Source organism: Ranitomeya imitator, chromosome 2, assembly GCF_032444005.1.
Source record: "Ranitomeya imitator isolate aRanImi1 chromosome 2, aRanImi1.pri, whole genome shotgun sequence".
In the NCBI taxonomy this organism is placed as follows: domain Eukaryota; kingdom Metazoa; phylum Chordata; class Amphibia; order Anura; family Dendrobatidae; genus Ranitomeya; species Ranitomeya imitator.
Genome location: NC_091283.1, coordinates 319,259,562 through 319,280,945, shown reverse-complemented (window position 1 = coordinate 319,280,945; position 21,384 = coordinate 319,259,562). Strand labels below are relative to the sequence as shown.

General features: G+C 46.6%; 1 protein-coding gene across 1 annotated transcript in view; it reads left to right on the top strand.

Annotated features, from left to right (window-relative positions):
• Nucleotides 1-21,384, top strand: part of LOC138663462 (oocyte zinc finger protein XlCOF22-like) — a 94,951-nt gene that overhangs the window by 602 nt on the left and 72,965 nt on the right. The window lies entirely within an intron of this gene.

Sequence of the window (21,384 nt, the reverse complement as noted above, 5' to 3'; positions counted from 1 at the left end):
GGGGGGGGGGGGGAGTTAGGAGGTGACCCCCAAACTTTATTTTTAACAAAAAAAAGCAAAAACTTGATTTTTCATCTCTTCTCTGCTGCAGGGAAGAAGAGATGAATGCCGCCTTCAGCACCACACGCAGGGGACAGCGCTTACTGTAGCGCTGTCTCTCTTGCACGGTCCGTGTGGTCCTCAGGCGCCACACTGATGTGCCACGTGAGCACACGGACACGGATAACTCCGGTATCGATTTCTCCGGTACCGGAATTATCTGGACATGTGAGACTGGCCTAAGAGAGCGGCCACAACCCCAGACGATATAAGGGCCGGAGCAATGTTATTGATGGAGGGAATTTCTAAGAGCAGCAAATTAATAAGAATGTTTTATCGGAACCTCCTGGGGAAAACCGTCTCCTATTCCCACCTGGAATCTGAGCCATAATTGCCAAATCCCCCGATCTGTGGTCATCACCCAGAAGAGACTTATTTACTGGGACAAATCCTCTCATCTTCCCAAATCCTGGCTTTCCTCTCCCAGAATATCTCTGCCCATAACACAAAGGCTGGTGGAGCTGGTGCCGGTGACCTGATGCCATTAGAGGGTCACTACTGATACATCGGCTCCTTTCTTCTAGAGTCAGGAGGACTGTGGTGAATCTGTCGGCAGTGACATTGATGTCTAAGTCCGGATTACCTCTCCTGCGCTCTCTATGAAGATCTTCTCTAGGATATTCTGTGTATTTGTCCCACAGAGCCCGGGGATTGGAAGGTGCACAGGTTGTAGTTATTATAAGGAGCAGGTTAGAAAGCGAGTGAGGGACGCCTCCTGCAATGTCAGGTCCCAGTGTGGACCATCCTCCATCAGACCACGCTTTTGGCATGGCCTCCCTGTAAGTGTTTGTTGGTTCAGTTGTATGTACAGAAGACGCTCGCTCTCCACCTTGGCATACAGATCTACTATACATTGATGAGAAAGTTGCCTCCATTGTTGTCTGATCATTATTTGGTAGGTGTAGACGTCCATAGCTGATATTTTATTGGTTGGTTTATTGGTCGGCCTCGCAGTGTTGGGATCAGTCTGCCTTAGATTATAGTGATCGCCATCTTGGCCATTCCACGATATTAGAGGATATTGCAGAGCATCATATGATCTATGTGTTTCTGTAATATGCTGAACATGTTCTCTACGTCACTGAATAATTATATCTCGGCTTAGAAAGTCCCGTCCAACCATTACAATAGCTACTTCATTAACACTGGGGGAAGTAAATCTCCTTTTGTGCCACCAACCGGTGTCTTGTTTGCTCTTATTACAACCTGATATTCCGCACTTGGCATTACTTATAAGGCTGTTTTATAAAGGTTTACTAACTGATTGTTTTGCTGGAAAAATTTTTGCAAATTCAAAATAAAATCTTTTTGTCTCAGGTATAACTTCACAAGGTCAATCAGCTTGTATCTGTTCATCTCCCAAACACTAAATTTGTTGGGTCTTGATTTGCTACAGGAAGCATCAGACCTATTTGTGATATATTTGTCCCTGGACTGTAAGGGTAAGTTCACACACGGCGTTTTTGCTGCTTTTTTTTCTGCAGCAAAACCTTATCTTCTTGGCAGGAAAGAAGCTGCGTCAAAAACGCAAAAACGATGAAAGAAGTGACAGGCTCTATGTCCAAAAAACGCAGCAAATCACAAAATACTGATCACACAAAAAGCTAATGTGTGTGCATGAGATTTCTGAAATCTCATAGGCTTTGCGGATACTGTAAAAAGCAGCTGAAAATTAGCATAAAAAACGCAGCACAAACGCCCTGTGTGAACTTACCCTGAAAGTCGCCATAAATGCAGCTTCCTCGAGTCCAGCTGTCGTACAAAAGGATGTCATCTGGAAAGATGGATTCTATCTCCTAATAATTTGCAGTAAATGCTTAGACTCATGAGCTGTTTTTGATATGTATGAAAAATGTGGTTTGGGAGGTAGAGTTAAAGGTGGCAAACTGACATTATCTTTTGACCACCACATATCAGAAGATTTAGGCTATGTGCACACATTCAGCATTTTTTTCTGCTGTTTTCCACAGAAAAAAATGCTAAAAAATGCTTATACTGTATAAGATTCCCATCATATTTAATGCATTCCGCATTTTTTGTGCACATGCTGCATTATTTTCCGTATCGGAAACGCTTTCCGGAAAAAAACGCAGCATGTTCATTCTTTGTGCAGAATCGCGGTGATTCTGCACACATAGGAATGCATTGATCCCCTTAATTTCCGCATGTGGCTATGCCCACCATGCGTAAAGTAAGCGGATCATGTGCGGATAGTACCCAGGGTGGAGGAGAGGAGACTCTCCTCCAGGGACTGGGCACCATATCCTGTGTAAAAATAAAAATAAAATAATTAAAATAAAAAATAGTTATATACTCACCTTATGGCGGCCCCTGGATCCAGCCCAGGCCTTAGCGATGCTCCCACTAGCCGCCGTTGCCAGGGATGCATTGCGCGAATCACCTGGACAATGTAGCGGTCTTCCGTGATGCTACGTCATCTGGGGTTATTGTCGCAAGGCATCACTGGGAACGGGAGTTGCCGGGAGCATTGCGAGGATCGGGAAGGCTGCAGGGGACGTCGGAAGGTGATAATATCACGATTTTTTATTTTTTTAATTATTTTTAACATTATATCTTTTACTATTGATGCTGCATAGGCAGCATCAATAGTAAAAAGTTGCTCACACTTGTCAAGCACTATGCTTGTGTGACCAACCTGTCAATCAGTTTTCTACGCGATGCTACACATCACTTGGAAAAACGCTAGCATTCTGCAAGCTAATTACGTTTGTAAAACGCTAGTGTTTAGTGGGAAAACGCATGCCAATTCCGCATGCGTTTTTCCCGCCGCAGGGAGTTGCGGAATTGCCGCTGAAACTTCCGCGGCAATTCCAGATGTGTGCACATAGCCTTAAAGTTAAACCTTTTTAGCTGAACAATGTTCTAATATTATGTCCATTTTGCTTATTATGACTTTCAGATGTGACCTAACTTCCAAACTCAAATCAGCCTGCCTACGTCATTGCATATGTCATATGTGGTCATTTTGACAACGTTCATCCTTTTTGTTCAGATGTTTCCGCATCTCTTCATTCAGCCTGTCTCATCCATTTTTTCCTGAAGATGACATTCCCATTGTTCAGATGTTTCCGCATCCTTTGATTCAGCCTGTCTCATCCATTTCTTTTCAAGCCAGGGCTCATATTGTTCTCTTGTCTCAGCTGTTTGGGAAGGTTTACTTTCTAAGCTTTTGGATTAACTTGGCCAATGGAAGGTCGTTTTTGGGGCAGCATTTTAAAAACCAGTTCTTAGTATTATGACTAGTGATGAGTGAGTATACGCGTTGCTCGGGTGGTCTCTGAATATTTGTGACTGCTCGGAGATTTAGTTTTTGTTCACTCAACTGCACGATTTACAGCTAAAAAAAACACTGAAACAAAAAACCAGTGTAATAGTCCATCATTTGAATAAATAATGCAAACTTTATTGATGAATACAAAAGGTCTCTTAACAAACCAAGGGGCTAAAATCGGCAATCAAATGCACACTGAATGGCAGGGAAACATGGAGGCACAACTTAAAGTCAAGTATCTACTATATAATTGTCTAAGGGTCACTTCCGTCTTTCTGTCTGTCCCGGATATTCATTGGTCGCGGTCTCTGTCTGTCATGGAATCCAAGATGCTGATTGGTCGTGGCAAAAAGGCCATGACCATTGCCACAACCAATCAGCGACGGCCACAGTCCGGCGGCAATATGGCCGCTCTTTCCTCCCCGCAGTCAGTACCCCCTCCATACTCCCCTCCAGTCATCCAGTCAGCCCTCACACAGGGTTAATGCCAGCGTTATCGGAGCACGGTGTAACGCAGCTATTAAACCTGTGTGACCAACTGCATACGCAGCATCAATAGTAAAACGATCTAATGTTAAAAATAATAATAATAAAAAAAGGTTATTCTCACCCTCCGACGTGCGTGCTGTCCTTGGCAGTGCAAGCAGCAGGTTCCGGTTCCAAAGATGCTATGCAAGAAGGACCTGCCATGATGTCCTGCCAAGAAGGACCGTGACGTCATCACAGGTCCTGCGCTCATACTAACCTTGGGACCGGAAGCTGCCGCGTGCACCGCACACAGGCGACAGGACTACAAGGGGCCCTCGGAGGGTGAGTATATGTTTATTATTTCTCTAGTAGCCTTCCACGACAGCCACCAGGAGGTTGTCTCCATTCCCTAATGGGGGACAGGAAGCACAAGAGGTTAAAAACCCCTCCCACCTCCCATTAACCAGTGTCTTTCCTGTCCCCCATGGGGCATGGAGAGGTTCCTGGTGCGCTGCTGTGGCGGCTCTAGCAGAGTACCTGTGTTAATTTTCTTGCCGGGCACTTAAGGTCGGGCCCCCCGCGGCTTCCTACTGTGCTGTGCCTCCCGTCTCCTCGGGATTCTGGGACCGCATTCCCTGGCCTCCTGCGTCCTCTTGCGGGGACAAAGCTGGTCGGGGTGCCTGCCGGAGGCCTCCCTGAGCTCTCCGGCGTCTCCCCCTCCAGCGCACGCTGTTCGGCGACCCGGAAGTCAGGTGACGCTCCACTTCCGGGTCGGCGCTCCTGTGCAGGAGCGATACAGGCCAGAACGATGGATCACCGAATGGCGTGCGAGGCATGCTGCATCCTCGCACGCCTGCCTGGGACTCCGGAGGGGGAGGGGCGGCTAATTGCCACGCGCTGGTGCAGCTTATTTTCTACATAAGCTGCGAAGACGTCTCAGGTAAGCTACTGTAAGCATGGATGCGTCTTGCCCTGCAGCTGCAGAGGCCAGCGCTCCCCAAGCCCTAGTAAGTACGGCAGAGGGGATCCCATTTAAAGGTACATTTTTTAATATACCTTTTCTTACACGGCTTCCTCTCTCATTGCAGGGAGTCAAGCCTGGCCCTAAAAACATTACCAAGCGCAAATGTGCCACCTGTAATGTAAAAATGCCACCAGATTGGGAGAAAAAGTTATGCCAACCTTGCACAGATAAAATCGTCAGAGCGGAACACCCTTCTTTGATTGACGAAATTCGCTCCTTGGTTAGGCAGGAGGTTCAAACCTCTTTGGCCACACTCGCCCCACCTCCACCGCCACCACCATCCTCACCTGGTCCATCACTTCCCAAAAAGAGGAAAATCCAGGAGTACTCTGAATCAGAGTCTGAGGGGTCTTATACGTCTTCCTCTGTCAAATGGGAAGATGCGTTACCCCGTAAATCTGCGGAAATTAGGAAATACCTTTTTTCCTCTGAATATATTGAGGAATTGGTATCTGCAGTGAGGAACACCATGGGGCTAAAAGAGGAATCAGTTCCTCAGTCTATACAAGACGAACTGTTTGGTATACATACTGAAAAACAACCCGGGTTCCCCGTCCATAAAAGCATAATTGATATGATTAATAATGAATGGGAATTGCCCGAGAAACGGCTAACAACGCCTCCAGACTTTAAGCATCGGTTTCCTCTTGATGAGGACCTAATTAAATGGGACATTCCAAAAATTGATGTCCAGGTGGCTAGAGTGGCTAAAAAGACGGCTCTGCCGTTCGAGGATTCCTCCCAATTAAAAGACCCCTTGGATAGGAAGATTGAGAGCCTTCTCAAAAAGTCCTGGGAAACGTCTACCTCGGCCCTCAGATTCAATATAGCATCCACCTGCGTGGCCCGCTCTCTCTTCCGTTGGATAGAAGAGTTAGAAAGCCACATCTCTCAGGGTACCCCAAGAGAGGAGGTACTAGACTCTTTGCCTATCTTACACAGAGCAACAGGTTTCCTTGCAGATGCCTCACTGGAATCTATCCGGGTGGCCGCCAGATCCTTGGTCCAGACAAATTCAGCCAGAAGAGCTCTCTGGTTAAAGATGTGAAGCGGAGACGTTACGTCAAAAATAAAACTGTGTTCTATTCCCTTTAAGGGTGACTACGTGTTTGGGCCTTCCTAAGATGACATCTTAGAGAAAGCCACAGACAGAAAGAAAACCCTTCCTGAACAGAGGCTTCCCAGGAAGCGTTTTTTTCGACCCTCCCAGCCCCAGCCCTCCCAGGGTAGAGGGAAAGGAAAAACAGGGAGGTGGAGTTATGCTAAGGGGAAGCCTAAAAACATCCTTATTCCCCAACAAACACAACAAGAAAAGCAATGACTCCGATCCGGTGGGGGGGAGGCTTTCGAACTTCATTCACAGTTGGCAGAATATCTCCAACAGCCCCTGGGTGGTGAGTGTTATCCAACAAGGTCTACTGATAGAGTTCGATGCGCCTCCTCCCAGGATCTTAAGAGTCACCTCCCTGTCATCTCGGGAGACTCAAAAGTTGATGATGGCCGGAATACAGGACTTGCTAAACTCAAGAGCTATTTCCGTGGTCCCGGTGAACAAGCAGGGGAAAGGACACTATTCCCGTATATTCATAATAGAAAAGCCTTCCGGGCAATCTCGGATTATAATAGATCTGAAAGCTCTCAACAAATACATAACCTACCGCAAGTTCAAGATGGAGTCAGTAAAAACAGCCATCCCTCTAATAGCTCCTCATTCACATATGGCAACAATAGACCTCAAGGATGCCTATTTCCATATTCCAATACATCCTTGCCACAGGAAATACCTGAGATTTGCGGTCCAATTCAACCAAAAAATCTTACATTTCCAATACAATGTTCTCCCCTTCGGGTCTCCTCAGCCCCAAGGGTGTTTTCCAGAGTCATGGCGGAAGCAGTAGCCCATATCAGGAGCCAAGACATCGCTATAGTCCCGTACTTAGACGACCTGTTAATAATTGGTCCTTCCGCCGAAGTTCTCAATCAGAGAGTTTCCAAAACTCTGAACATCTTACAGGGTTTGGGTTGGATTCCAAATCTAAAAAAGTCTCAGCTATCACCATCAAAGGTGAGGAAATTCCTTGGAGTCCTCCTGGATTCAGAAGGTCAAAAATCCTTCCTACCAGAGGAACATCGGATAAATCTAATTTCCAAGGTCTCACACTTCAGAAAACAACGTTCTCCGACCTTACGAGCTGCGATGTCTCTTCTGGGATCAATGACGGCCTGTATACAATCGGTCCAGTGGGCTCAGAGCCACTCCAGAGTTCTGCAGGCGCACATCTTAGGGAACTGGAACGGGAATCCAAATTCCCTAAACAGAAGAGTTTACACACCAGGGAAGGTAAAAGCTTCGTTAACCTGGTGGGCGATCCAATCAAACCTACTGAAAGGAGTAGACTGGGTGCAAGATCCGCTGATTACGGTAACAACGGACGCCAGTCAAAAAGGTTGGGGAGCAGTGGTCTCGCAAATCCCATTCCAGGGTCACTGGAATCAGAAAGAAAGCTCCAGTTCCTCCAACTCCAGAGAATTGTTAGCAGTGGAGAGGGCCCTTCTGGCAGCCAGCAGTCTCATTATAGGTCAACATGTCAGAATTTATTCGGACAATATGACGACTGTTGCGCATCTAAAACACCAGGGGAGTCCGAAGTTCAACCAACTAAGAGCAATATCAAACAGAATATTTTGCTGGGCAGAAAAACATCTCCTCTCACTTTCAGCGATACACCTCAAGGGGTCGGTGAACGTTCAGGCAGATCGCCTAAGTCGTCACGACTTGCATCCAGGAGAATGGAGCCTGAAGGCGGACGTTTTCAGAATGTTGACAGACAGGTGGGGTCTTCCCGATATAGACCTTCTAGCGTCCAGCCAGAATGCACAGGTCGAGAACTACTTCTCCCTAAACCTCAAGGACAGGTCTCAGGGAGTAGACGCCTTCGCTCATACTTGGAGGTTCCATCTAGCATACGGGTTCCCTCCAATACCATTACTTGCGAAGACCCTTCGGAAGATCCGGGACGATCAGGTCCAGACTATCTTAGTAGCTCCAGCATGGCCGAAGAGGAGCTGGTACCACCTCATCGAAGAACTGAAGGTGGACGGTCCAGTCTTTCTTCAAGTATCAGAAGACCTTCTCTGCCAGGGCCCCTTTTATCATCCGGAACCGCAGAAGTTCAAGCTGGCAGCCTGGCTATTGAAGCCCAGGTACTAAGCGCTAAGGGCCTTTCAGAGTCAGTAATCTCTACTCTACAGAAATCTAGGAAACCTATTACCAATGCCATATATGGAAAAATCTGGAAGAGATTCTCCTCGTGGTGTCATCCTCATAAGCCTGACCCCTTTCATCCTAATATTTCACAAATATTAGATTTTTTACAAAAAGGATTAGAGTTGGGGCTGAAGCCAAGTACCTTGAAAGTTCAAGTATCAGCCTTGAGTTCCGTCTTTGATCAGGACCTTGCGGGTCATCGTTGGATAAAAAGGTTTATGGTTGCAGCATCAAGACATTGTCCAAGAAGACAAATTTTCGTGCCATCTTGGGACTTAAACATAGTCCTAAAAGGTCTTACGGCTCCTCCATTTGAGCCATTATCATCTTGTTCCTCACAACTTCTGTCCTACAAGACGGCCTTCTTGGTTGCAATTTCTACCGCAAGAAGAGTAGGGGAAATACAAGCCCTTTCAGTAAGAGAGCCTTATCTTACCATAAGAGATGATTCCATTGTGTTCCGTCCAGATCCTTGTTTCCTACCGAAGGTAGTGTCAGAATTTCATCGATCACAGGATATAGTCCTCCCATCGTTCTGTCACAATCCTTCAAATCCGGAAGAACACAGATTCCATACTTTGGATGTACGACGTATAGTGTTATACTACTTAGAACATACTAAATCATTTAGAATTGACAAAAATCTCTTCGTTCATCTTTCTGGCAGAAACAAAGGCAAGAAGGTAGCGAAGAGTACCATTGCCAACTGGATAAAAAAGGCCATTTCTGAAGCATACTCAACTCAGAATATTGCTGTTCCTGCGGGCCTAAAAGCCCATTCCACCAGATCTACTTCCGTCTCTTGGGCTGAAAGGGCTGGCGCTTCATCGGAGCAGATTTGCAGGGCAGCAACGTGGTCTTCCCTACACACTTTTACTAAGCATTATAGATTGGACTTCTGGTCCAATCGGGATCTTGCTTTTGGCCGAAAGGTTCTTCAAGCTGTGGTCCCTCCCTAAATACAGAATTGGTTGGCATTCCTCCTGGTGGCTGTCGTGGAAGGCTACTAGAGAAAATAGAATTATTCTTACCGTTAATTCGGTTTCTAGGAGCCTTCCACGACAGCATTAATTCCCTCCCGATGTTCTTGGATATCTTTTCTGAGAACCTAAAGGTAACCGGTGCTATGGGTTCAGTTGTAAGTCACTGGTTAATGGGAGGTGGGAGGGATTTTTAACCTCTTGTGCTTCCTGTCCCCCATTAGGGAATGGAGACAACCTCCTGGTGGCTGTCGTGGAAGGCTCCTAGAAACCGAATTAACGGTAAGAATAATTCTATTTTTTTAACCTGTTACATACGTGGCTGGGCAATATACTACGTAGCTGGGCAATATACTACGTGACTGGGCAGTATACTACGTGTCTGTGCTGTATACTACGTGGCTCTGTGCTGTATACTACTTTGCTGTGCAATATACTACGTGGCTGGGCAATATACTGCGTGACTGGGCAATATACTACGTGGCTGGGCAATATACAATGTGGCTGGGCAGCAAGAGGTCGAAAGACTGATGCCTTCCTAAGCCCGGTTCAAGCGTGTCCTCTCACAACAGCATGTAAACTAAAAAATGAAATGGCTGCCAGAGGAAGAGAAGACTTGACCCCTGAACCAGAAGTGGAAGATGTGCCCACAAGAATTAATTAATAACTAGCTACCATATAGAAAACAGCCATTGGGTGGCAGCAGAGCAAAAATGTAAGAACATACATAGCATGAAAACACATAAAAACTGAAGAGCATAACTTACACGGAACAGCACACAGAGTACCAATATGGGTCTGCAACTGGGGGTATACGGTACGGGTGTATACAGTGCACACACAGGTGTCTGGACCGATGCTGGGGGTATAAGCATACCTCCCAACCGTCCCGGATCCAGCGGGACTGTCCCGATTTTGACAGTCAGCCCCGCGGTCCCGGGCGGGACATTCGTTGTCCCGCAGTGGTTGGGAGGTGTGCTGCAATATCAGGCGGTCAGCCTCATCCCTGCACCCGCAGAGCAGCCTGAGCACAACACACCACATATTAGCTGCTCTGTTGTGAATTCCGCTCTTGGGCTCCCTCCGGTGGTTGTAAGTGGCACTTTTGTGAGTTCTGCTCTTGGGCTCCCTCTTGTGGTTTCTAGTGGTATGGCTGCTCCTTGGAGTTAGCTGTCATCAGCTGCCTCCACTTATCGTCTCTTCTGCTCGACTATTTAGGTCTGGCTCTTTCTTCAGCCAGTGCCACTTGTAAATGGTTCCTGGGTGGATTCACATCTCTTTGGAGTTCCCTGTTATCCTGACCAGTTCAGCTAAGCTAAGTTTTTGCTTGCTCTTTTCTGTCCATAGATTGTTGACTTATCCATTCTGTGCTTTCTATGCTTGTCCAGCTTATCAGTGTGAATTTATTCTGTCTTGCTGGAAGCTCTGGGAGGCAGATTTGCCCTCCACACCTTTAGTCAGGTGTGGAGATTTTTTGTAAACTCTGCGTGGATTTTTGTAGTGTTTTATACTGACCGCACAGTATTCCATCCTGTCCTATCTATTTAGCTAGACTGGCCTCCTGTGCTCATCCTGGTTTCATTCTGTGTATGTCTTTTCCCTCTCCACTCACAGTCATTATTTATGGGGGGCTAATCTATCCTTTGGGGATTTTCTCTGAGGCAAGATAGTTTTCCTGCTTCTTTCTTTAGGGGTAGTTAGCTCTTAGGCTGTGACGAGATGCCTAGGGAGAGTTAGGAGCATTCCACGGCTACTTCTAGTGTTGTGTTGAGCTTAGGGACTGCGGTCAGTACAGTTACCACTTCCTTCAGAGCTCGTTCCATGTTGCTCCTAGATCACCGTATCATAACAGTACAAGTGGCCCAAAAATGAATTAAATGCATCTCAAAAGAAGGAAAAGAAAGTTCTGAACCATTTTTTTTTCTGTGCTCTGGTTTGTCGTTTTTTTCCTCTTGATATCTGGGTGGTTCAGGATATATGCTCTGGCATGGATGTTCAGGGTTTGTTTTCTCGTGTGGATCAACTTGCTGCAAGAGTACAGAGTATCCAGGACTATGTTGTCCAGACTCCGGCATTAGAGCCCAGAATTCCAACTCCTGATTTGTTTTTTGGGGACAGATCCAAGTTTTTGAACTTTAAAAATAACTGCAAATTGTTTTTTGCTTTGAAACCCCGTTCTTCTGGTGATCCCATTCAGCAAGTAAAAATCATCATATCCTTGCTGCGTGGTGACCCTCAAGACTGGGCTTTTTCTTTTGAAACAGGGGATCCGGCATTATTGAATGTAGATGCATTTTTTCAAGCGCTCGGATTATTGTATGACGAACCTAATTCTGTGGATCATGCAGAAAAAACCCTGTTGGCCTTGTGTCAAGGTCAGGAAGCGGCAGAGTTATACTGCCAGAAATTTAGAAAATGGTCTGTGCTCACTAAATGGAATGAAGAGGCTCTGGCTGCTATTTTCAGAAAAGGTCTTTCTGAAACCCTTAAAGATGTTGTGGTGGGCCTGCCGGTTTGAGCGAATCTATGTCTCTAGCCATTCAGATTGATCGGCGTCTGCGCGAGCGCAAAGCTGTGCACCATATGGCAGTATCCTCTGAGCAAAATCCTGAACCTATGCAATGTGATAGGATTTTGACTAGAATAGAACGGCAGGAATTCAGACGTCAGAATAGGCTGTGTTTTTACTGTTATCTCTGATTGCCCTAAGCGTACTAAGAGAGTCGCTAGGTCTGTTACCATTAGTACTATACAGCCAAAATTTCTCTTATCTGTGACCCTGATTTGCTCATTGTCGTCCTTTTCTGTCATGGCATTTGTGGATTCAGGCGCTGCCCTGAACTTAATGGACTTAGAATTCGCCGGGCGCTGTGGTTTTTCCTTGCAGCCTTTGCAGAGCTCTATTCCTTTGAGGGGCATTGATGCTACACCCTTGGCCAAGGGTAAACCTCAGTACTGGACACAGATGACTATGTACATGGCTCCTGCACATCAGGAAGATTGGCGTTTTCTGGTGTTGTATAACCTGCATGATGTTGTTGTACTGGGATTTCCATGGTTACAGGAACATAATCCGGTGCTGGATTGGAAAACTATGTCGGTGACTAGTTGGGGTTGTCGAGGAGTACATAGTGACGTTCCTTTGATGTCAATTTCCTCTTCCCCCTCTTCTGAGGTCCCTGAGTTTTTGTCGGATTTCCAGGATGTATTTGATGAGCCCAAGTCCAGTTCCCTTCCTCCACATAGGGACTGTGATTGTGCTATTAACTTGATTCCTGGTTGTAAGTTCCCTAAGGGCCGACTTTTCAATCTGTCTGTGCCAGAGCATGCCACCATGCAGAGCTATGTTAAGGAATCTTTGGAGAAAGGGCATATTCGGCCCTCTTCATCACCATTGGGAGCGGGTTTCTTTTTTGTTGCTAAGAAGGATGGCTCCTTGAGACCCTGTATTGATTATCGTCTTCTTAATAAGATCACAGTCAAATTCCAATACCCCTTGCCTTTGCTTACTGATTTGTTTGCTCAGATTAAGGGGGCTAGTCGGTTTACTAAGATTGACCTCCGAGCGGCATATAATCTTGTTCGTATTAAACAGGGTGACGAATGGAAAACTGCATTTAATACGCCCGAAGGCCATTTTGAATACCTTTTGATGCCATTTGGGCTCTCTAATGCTCCATCTGTGTTCCAGTCTTTCATGCATGATATTTTCCGCAATTATCTTGATAAATTCATGGTTGTATATTTGGATGATATTTTCATTTTTTCCGATGATTGGGAGTCTCATGTGAAGCAGGTCAGGATGGTGTTCCAGATCCATCGTGATAATGCTTTATTTGTGAAGGTGTTATGACCTGGTGGTTAGGAGCACCCGGCACGACCTGATAGTTAAACTCACACAGGACGAGCTCTGGGATGTGGGAGCTCTGCTGACCGCAAGCCCTAATCCTATCACACACACTAGAAATAGCCGTGGAGCGCTCCTGACATGACCTAGGCGCCTCGTCACAGCCTAAGAGCTAGCTAGCCCTAGAGTTAGAAAATAAAGCCTACCTTGCCTCAGAGAAATTCCCCAAAGGAAAAGGCAGCCCCCCACATATATATTGACTGTGAGAAAGATGAAAGTCACAAACGCAGAAATGAAACAGGTTTCAGCAAAGGGAGGCCAGACTTACTAAATAGAAAGAGGATAGGAAAGGTATCTTTGCGGTCAACACAAAAAACTACAAAAGACCACGCAGAGTGTGCAAAAATGACCTCCGCACTGACTCACGGTGCGGAGGTGCCACTCTGCATCCCAGAGCTTCCAGCTAGCAAGACAAAATCATGATAACCAGCTGGACAAGGAAACAATGAACTAATAATAACTATCAGGAACTTAGCTTCTGCAGGAGAAGACAGGTCACCAGAAAGATCCAGGAGCAAACTGAACCAATGCAGGAACATTGACAGCTGGCCTGGAGTAACGATCTGAGTGGAGTTAAATAGAGCAGCCAAGCAAAGGATAAACCACATCACCTGTGTAAGGAACCTCAGAAGCAGCAGCTTCACTCATAGCCACCAGAGGGAGCCCATAGACAGAACTCGCCGAAGTACCATTCACGACCACAGGAGGGAGTTCAACAACAGAATTCACAACAGTACCCCCCCCCCCTTGAGGAGGGGTCACCGAACCCTCACCAGAGCCCCCAGGCTGATCAGGATGAACCAAATGAAAGGCATGAACAAGATCGGCAGCATGAACATCAGAGGCAAAAATCCAGGAATTATCTTCCTGGCCATAACTGTTATGACCTGGTGGTTAGGAGCACCCGGAATGACCTGATAGTTAAACCACATACAGGACGAACTCTGGAATGTGGGAACTCTGCTGACCGCAAGCCCTAATCCTATCACACACACTAAAAATAGCCGTGGAGCGCTCCTGACCAGACCTAGGTGCCTCGTCAGAGCCTAAGGGCTATCTAGCCCTAGAGAAGGAAAATAAAGCCTACCTTGCCTCAGAGAAATTCCCCAAAGGTAAAGGCAGCCCCCCACATATATTGACTGTGAGTAAAGATGAAAGTCACAAACGCAGAAATGAAACAGGTTTCAGCATAGGGGAGGCCAGACTAACTAAATAGACAGAGGATAGGAAAGGTAACTTTGCGATCAGCACAAAAACCTACAAAGATCACGCAGAGTGTGCAAAAAAAGACCTCCGCACCGACTCACGGTGCGGAGGGGCCACTCTGCATCCTAGAGCTTCCAGCTAGCAAGACAAAATCATGAAAACCAGCTGGACAAGAAAACAGAGAACAATATAAGACTATAATGAACTGCGCTGCTCTTTGAAACGCGTTGGTTTAAACCCTCTCCCCTCCCTTTTTTGAGCGATCCAGCGCTCCTTACTGCAGGTGACGTCACTAGGTAGGAGGAGCCTATCGGCCATTGTTGTTTTTGTGTGCGGTATCCGGGGAATGCTACCGGCCGGGGCATCCCTGAGGTACGCTGCATAGCGTCATCTGACGCGCACCACGCCGGAACCCTCGGCGGTTTACATTGGACAGAGGCACATCTACCCTCACGCAACGCGGACCCGCACTTAGCTGTGTCAGTCATACCATTGGTAAGTTAGAGATATTGGCACTTAACTCATTGCAGGATAGACTGTGCTGCTGGTGCGGTACTATAGTGGTGGGGGGAGTATCTGTTTCTGGGTCAGGGGGTTCCTCTGACGTGAATCCACGGGGAGTTTTGTCGGTTTGCTTTCTGTCTTTGTTTATTGCTTTTAGTCGGTTATCGTGTGCTATAACCCATAAGTGATATTGTTTTCCACATTTGCTAGCGCGGCATCTATCTGTTTGTTTTTTGGTTTATATTGTTACACAGGGGGGCACTACCCTGACTGATGCCAGCAGCTGCAATATCACTAGGCAGTTTCTCTGGGTGAGCGCCAGGGTTTATAATATAGTAATAATCCAGGAATTATCTTCCTGACCATAACCCTTCCACTTGACCAGGTTCTGGAGTTTCCGTCTCGAAACACGAGAATCCAAAATCTTCTCCACCACATACTCCAACTCCCCCTCGACCAACATCGGGGCAGGAGGATCAACGGAGGGAACCATAGGCGCCACGTATCTCCGCAACAACGACCTATGGAACACATTATGAATGGCAAAAGAAGCTGGAAGGTCCAAACGAAATGACACAGGATTAAGAACTTCAGAAATCTTATATGGCCCAATGAACCGAGGCTTAAACTTAGGAGAGGAAACCTTCATAAGAACGTGACGAGATGACAACCAAACCAAATCCCCAACACGAAGTCGGGGACCAACACAACGCCGATGGTTAGCGAAACGTTGAGCCTTCTCCTGGGACAATGTCAAATTGTCCACCACATGAGTCCAAATCTGCTGCAACCTGTCCACCACCGCATCCACACCAGGACAGTCCGAAGGCTCAACCTGCCCTGAAGAGAAACGAGGATGGAAACCAGAATTACAGAAAAACGGAGAAACTAAAGTAGCCGAGCTGGCCCGATTATTAAGGGCGAACTCAGCCAAAGGCAAGAAGGACACCCAATCATCCTGATCAGCAGAGACAAAGCATCTCAGATATGTCTCCAAAGTCTGATTAGTTCGTTCGGTTTGGCCATTAGTCTGAGGATGGAAAGCCGAAGAAAAAGACAAATCAATGCCCATCTTAGCGCAAAAGGACCGCCAAAACCTCGAAACAAACTGGGAACCCCTGTTCTCTGGAATGCCATGCAAACGAACCACATGCTGGAAAAACAATGGCACCAAATCAGAGGAGGAAGGCAATTTAGGTAAGGGTACCAAATGGACCATCTTAGAGAAGCGATCACAAACCACCCAAATGACCGACATCCTTTGAGAAACAGGGAGATCAGAAATAAAATCCATGGAAATATGCGTCCAGGGCCTCTTCGGGATCGGCAAGGGCAACCCACTGGCACGAGAACAGCAGGGCTTAGCCCAAGCACAAGTCCCACAGGACTGCACAAAAGAACGCACATCCCGTGACAAAGAAGGCCACCAAAAGGATCTAGCCACCAAATCTCTGGTACCAAAGATTCCAGGATGACCAGCCAACACTGAACAATGAATCTCAGAGATAACTCTACTAGTCCATCTATCAGGGACAAACAGTTTCTCCGTAGGACAACGGTCCGGTCTATCAGCCTGAAACTTTTGCAGCACACGCCGCAAATCAGGGGAAATGGCAGACAAAATTACCCCTTCTTTAAGAATACCCGCCGGCTCTGGAACACCCGGAGAGTCAGGCACAAAACTCCTTGACAGGGCATCAGCCTTCACATTCTTAGATCCCGGAAGGTATGAAACCACAAAATCAAAACGGGAGAAAAAGAGCGACCATCGAGCCTGTCTAGGATTCAACCGTTTGGCAGACTCGAGATAAGTCAAATTCTTGTGATCCGTCAAGACCACCACGCGATGTTTAGCTCCTTCAAGCCAATGTCACCACTCCTCGAATGCCCACTTCATGGCCAACAACTCTCGATTGCCAACATCATAATTGCGCTCAGCAGGTGAGAATTTTCTAGAAAAGAAGGCACAGGGTTTCATCACCGAGCCATCAGAACTTCTTTGCGACAAAACAGCCCCTGCTCCAATCTCAGAAGCATCAACCTCAACCTGAAACGGGAGCGAAACATCTGGCTGGCACAACACAGGGGCAGAAGAAAAACGACGCTTCAACTCCTGAAAAGCCTCTACAGCCGCAGAGGACCAATTGACCACATCAGCACCTTTCTTGGTCAAATCAGTCAACGGTTTAGCAATACTAGAAAAATTAGCGATGAAGCGACAATAAAAATTAGCAAAGCCTAGGAACTTCTGCAATCTCTTCACAGATGTCGGCTGAGTCCAATCGTAAATGGCCTGAACTTTAACAGGGTCCATCTCGATAGTAGAAGGGGAAAAAATGAAACCTTCTGAACTCCAAAGAGACACTTTGACCTCTTCACAAACAAGGAATTTGCACGAAGGACCTGGAACACCATTCTGACCTGCTTCACATGAGACTCCCAATCATCCAAAAAGACCAAAATGTCATCCAAATATACAATCATGAATCTATCCAGGTACTCCCGGAAGATGTCATGCATAAAGGACTGAAACACAGATGCATTAGAAAGCCCGAATGGCATAACCAGGTACTCAAAATGGCCCTCGGGCGTATTAAATGCTGTTTTCCATTCATCACCCTGTTTAATTCGCACAAGACTATACGCCCCACGAAGATCTATCTTGGTGAACCAACTAGCCCCCTTAATCCGAGCAAATAAATCAGACAGCAGCGGCAAAGGATACTGAAATTTGACTGTGATCTTATTAAGAAGGCAGGAATCAATACAAGGTCTCAAAGAGCCATCCTTCTTGGCCACAAAAACGAACCCTGCTCCCAATGGTGACGACGACGGGGGAATATGACCCTTCTCCAAGGATTCCTTTATATAACTCTGCATAGCAGCGTGCTCTGGCACAGATAAATTAAACAGACGGCCCTTAGGAAACTTACTACCTGGAATCAAATTAATAGCACAATCGCAATCCCTATGAGGAGGTAGGGCATCGGATTTGGGCTCTTCAAATACATCCCGGTAATCTGATAAAAACTCAGGGACTTCAGAAGGAGTGGAAGGCGAAATTGACAACAATGGAACATCACCATGTACCCCCTGACAACCCCAGCCGGACACAGACATAGATTTCCAATCCAATACTGGATTATGGACCTGTAGCCATGGCAACCCCAAAACGACCACATCATGCAGATTATGCAAGACCAAAAAGCGAATATCCTCCTGATGTGCAGGAGCCATGCACATGGTCAATTGAGTCCAGTACTGAGGCTTATTCTTGGCCAAAGGCGTAGCATCAATTCCTCTCAATGGAATAGGATACTGCAAGGGCTCCAAGAAAAAACCACAGCGCCTGGCAAACTCCAAGTTCATCAAATTCAGGGCAGCGCCTGAATCCACAAATGCCATTACAGAATAGGACGACAGAGAGCAAATCAGGGTAACGGACAAAAGAAATTTTGACTGTACCGTACCAATGGTGGCAGACCTAGCGAACCGCTTAGTGCGCTTAGGACAATCGGAGATAGCATGAGTGGATTCACCACAGTAAAAACACAGCCCATTCCGACGTCTGTGTTCTTGCCGTTCAGCTCTGGTCAAAGTCCTATCACACTGCATAGGCTCAGGCCTATGCTCAGAGAATACCGCCAGATGATGCACAGCTTTGCGTTCAAGCATGCGCCGATCGATTTGAATGGCCAAGGACATAGACTCATTCAGACCAGCAGGCGTGGGAAATCCCACCATGACATCCTTAAGGGCTTCAGAAAGACCCTTTCTGAAAATTGCCGCCAGGGCACATTCATTCCACTGAGTAAGCACAGACCACTTTCTAAACTTCTGACAGTACACCTCCGCTTCATCCTGACCCTGACACAAAGCCAGCAAGATTTTCTCTGCCTGATCCACTGAATTTGGTTCATCATAAAGCAATCCAAGCGCCAGAAAAAATGCATCAACATCATGCAATGCAGGATCTCCAGGCGCAAGGGAAAATGCCCAGTCTTGAGGGTCACCATGCAACAAAGAAATAATGATTTTTACTTGTTGAACGGGGTCACCAGAGGAGCGGGGTTTCAAAGCTAGAAACAGTTTACAATTATTTTTGAAATTCAAGAACCTAGATCTATCCCCAGAAAAAAAATCAGGAATAGGAATTCTAGGCTCTAACATCGGATTCTGAACCACAAAATCTTGAATGTTTTGTACCCTTGCAGTGAGATGATCCACACAAGAGGACAGACCTTGAATGTCCATATCTACACCTGTGTCCTGAACCACCCAAAGGTTTAGGGGAAAAGAAAGACAAAACACAGTGCAAAGAAAAAAAAATGGTCTCAGAACTTCTCTTATCCCTCTATTGAGATGCATTAATACTTTGGGCCAGCTGTACTGTTATGACCTGGTGGTTAGGAGCACCCGGCACGACCTGATAGTTAAACTCACACAGGACGAGCTCTGGGATGCGGGAGCTCTGCTGACCGCAAGCCCTAATCCTATCACACACACTAGAAATAGCCGTGGAGCGCTCCTGACATGACCTAGGCGCCTCGTCACAGCCTAAGAGCTAGCTAGCCCTAGAGTTAGAAAATAAAGCCTACCTTGCCTCAGAGAAATTCCCCAAAGGAAAAGGCAGCCCCCCACATATATTGACTGTGAGAAAGATGAAAGTCACAAACGCAGAAATGAAACAGGTTTCAGCAAAGGGAGGCCAGACATACTAAATAGACAGAGGATAGGAAAGGTATCTTTGCGGTCAACACAAAAAACTACAAAAGACCACGCAGAGTGTGCAAAAATGACCTCCGCACCGACTCATGGTTCGGAGGTGCCACTCTGCATCCCAGAGCTTCCAGCTAGCAAGACAAAATCATGATAACCAGCTGGACAAGGAAACAATGAACTAATAATAACTATCAGGAACTTAGCTTCTGCAGGAGAAGACAGGTCACCAGAAAGATCCAGGAGCAAACTGAACCAATGCAGGAACATTGACAGCTGGCCTGGAGTAACGATCTGAGTGGAGTTAAATAGAGCAGCCAAGCAAAGGATAAACCACGTCACCTGTGTAAGGAACCTCAGAAGCAGCAGCTTCACTCATAGCCACCAGAGGGAGCCCATAGACAGAACTCGCTGAAGTACCATTCACGACCACAGGAGGGAGTTCGACAACAGAATTCACAACATGAAGGGGTCTACGTGCCTATTCGGAGTTCAGAAGGTCTCTTTTTTGGGTTTTATTTTTTCTCCCTCGTCTATAGAAATGGATCCTGTTAAGCTCCAAGCTATTCATGACTGGATCCAACCCACATCTGTGAAGGGTCTTCAAAAATTTTTGGGCTTTGCTAATTTCTATCGCCGTTTCATTGCAAACTTTTCCAGTGTGGTTAAGCCCCTTACTGATTTGACGACGAAAGGCGCTGATGTGACGAATTGGTCCTCTGAGGCTGTTGAGGTCTTTCAGGAGCTTAAACGCCGATTTACTTCTGCCCCTGTGTTGCGTCAACCGGATGTTTCTCTTCCTTTTCAGGTTGAGGTCGACGCTTCTGAGATTGGGGCAGGGGCCGTTTTGTCTCAGAGGGAGTCTGATGGTTCTTTGATGAAACCGTGTGCTTTTTTTTCCAGAAAGTTTTCACCTGCGGAACGCAATTATGATGTCGGCAATCGGGAGTTGTTGGCTATGAAGTGGGCGTTTGAGGAGTGGCGACATTGGCTTGAGGGAGCTAAACACCGTGTTGTGGTCCTGACCGATCATAAGAATCTGATTTACCTCGAGTCGGCCAAGCGGCTGAATCCTAGACAGGCTCGATGGTGTTATGGACCTGGTGGTTAGGAGCACCCGGAATGTCCTGATGGTTAAACTAACACAGGACAAGCTCTGGGAAGTGGGGAAGTGGGAGCTCTGCTGACCGCAACTCCTAATCCTATCACACACACTAGAAATAGCCGTGGAGCGTACCTAACGCTGCCTAGACGCCTCTTCACAGCCTAAGCGCTAACTACCCGTAGAGATAGGAGATAAAGCCTACCTTGCCTCAGAGAAATTCCCCAAAGGAAAAGGCAGCCCCCCACAAATATTGACGGTGAGTTAAGATGAAAGTCACAAACACAGGAATGAAACAGGTTTCAGCAAAGGGATGCCAGACTTACTAAACAGACTGAGGATAGAAAAGGTATCTTTGCGGTCAGCACAAAAAACTACAAAAAGACCACGCAGAGTGTGCAAAAAGACCCCCGCACCGACTCACGGTGCGGACAGTGCCACTCTGCATCCCAGAGCTTCCAGCTAGCAAGGCAAAATCATGATAGCAAGCTGGACAAGAAAACAATAAACAACAAATAAACTAGCAGGGACTTAGCTTCTGCTGGAGTAGACAGGTCACCAGAAAGATCCAAGAGCGAACTGAACCAGTACTAGAACATTGACAGCTGGCATGAAGTAACGATCTGAGTGGAGTTAAATAGAGCAGCCAGCCTAAGAATAAACTAGGTCACTTGTGGAAAGAACCTCAGAACCAGCAGCTCCACTCACAGCCACCAGAGGGAGTCCATGGACAGAACTCGCTGAAGTACAATTCATGACCACAGGAGGGAGTTCGATAACAGAATTCACAACACGATGGTCCCTGTTTTTCTCCC